This window comes from Egretta garzetta, unplaced genomic scaffold, assembly GCF_000687185.1.
Source record: "Egretta garzetta isolate BGI_Z169 unplaced genomic scaffold, ASM68718v1 scaffold297, whole genome shotgun sequence".
Classification (NCBI taxonomy): domain Eukaryota; kingdom Metazoa; phylum Chordata; class Aves; order Pelecaniformes; family Ardeidae; genus Egretta; species Egretta garzetta.
In genome coordinates this window covers 5,120,289-5,121,710 of record NW_009260410.1, presented here as the reverse complement: position 1 = coordinate 5,121,710, position 1,422 = coordinate 5,120,289, and the positions used below count along the sequence as shown (strand labels likewise).

Below are 1,422 nucleotides of genomic sequence, written 5' to 3'. Positions count from 1 at the left end.
CAGCTCCAGCTCCCTCCCCGCTGGGGGCTACGGGCCTTGGCCTCGCAGCCGCACGGGATGGGGCCGTTGGGCCCTTGCCTCAGCCTTTTCCTTGCCTCCTTCACGGCTGCTCTGTTGTGCTTTCCCTGCCCGCGCCCCGCTGGAGCCCGTCAGCTGCTCCTCAGCTGAGCCCGGTGGCCGGCGCGCTGGCTTTGCTCTTGTGGAGGTCCCCTGACGTTAATTGTGGCTGAGCGGTGACCTCGCCAGGATGCTGTCCCTCATCTCTAGAAGCTCAGCATTGTGGTTGAAGCGTCACCTCCCTACGTGCAGCCAAGCCATCCGACGCCAGTGCCCCATGCCCTCCCACCTGACCACCGGTGACAGTGTCGGGGGCCCTGGGGGGGGCTGCTGCCTGGGCCGTGTCCCGCGGGAGCTCCCACACACGGGTTTGTCCCTGCTGCCAGCGTCCAGGTGCAGTGCTGTTGTAGCTGTCACCTGGTCTCAGAACCCTTAAATCCTTAAAATACAATGATTTTTAGCAGGCAGGTTGCCAGTTGTTCCCCTGTTTATTAAAACACGCATAGGAATAGGTGCTTGTTTAAGAAGTCGGTGCTGGAGGTATCATAGGTGTTCTGGATGCCTGTTATATCCTAAGTTAGGTGGAGTTTAAAATCCCTGTTGGGTCAGCAGCGCTAAAGCAGGCTCTTTTAAATGTTGCATTAATGAAAAATGCAGTGTTGAAGAGTGATAAACTTGGAGTTTAGGGGCGAGGAGAGTGGCTGTCTGAACATGACACAGAGGTATTTCAGTAAAAAATCACCCAAAACATTATTATGTTGCTAAGATATATAGCGTATAGTTGTCCACTGTATTTAGTAAGGTCCAAGGAAAAAGGCTGTAAAATGCTAGTTTTCCAGCTTGGTTTGGTTTGGGGTTTTTTTGGAGCTGTTTCCCTGGCTGTAAATAGTGGACAAAGGCGACATTTATTTTATTGTTTGTATTCTCTGAAGACCCACTGGGGAATAGGGGAAAAGAAAACAATCCTCTTTTTAAGGATGGTGTTTGTGATAGCAGTCATAAACCTAGTAAAAACCATAAGCAGGTTTAAAAAAAAAATATATTAAAACAGGTGGAGTGAGAATATGAGAGCAAAAGCTGGTGATGTGAGGAGCTAATGTGAGGAAGCTGTGGTTGATCGCTAGTGTAGCTGCTGCTAGGGCACATATTAAACACCACCTAAAATTCGTCTTAATCTTCAGCTACAGCACAATGGGCCTGAATTTACGTAGCAGTGCGGGAGAGTGTGAACTGGTGACATGATCCGGCTGCAGTAGCGGTGGCCGGTCCCCGAGGCTGGGTGTTGCCTGGCAGGCCTCTCTGTTTTGAAGCAGACCACTGGTCCTGCCGCTGCCAGACTGGGTGGGGCAGCGGGGGGCGCGGCCG

The 1,422-nt window shown here is 51.8% G+C and overlaps 1 protein-coding gene across 1 annotated transcript in view; it reads left to right on the top strand.

Annotated features, from left to right (window-relative positions):
* Positions 1-1,422, top strand: part of MFSD6 (major facilitator superfamily domain containing 6) — a 31,384-nt gene that overhangs the window by 707 nt on the left and 29,255 nt on the right. The gene's annotated exons all lie outside the window — the stretch shown is intronic.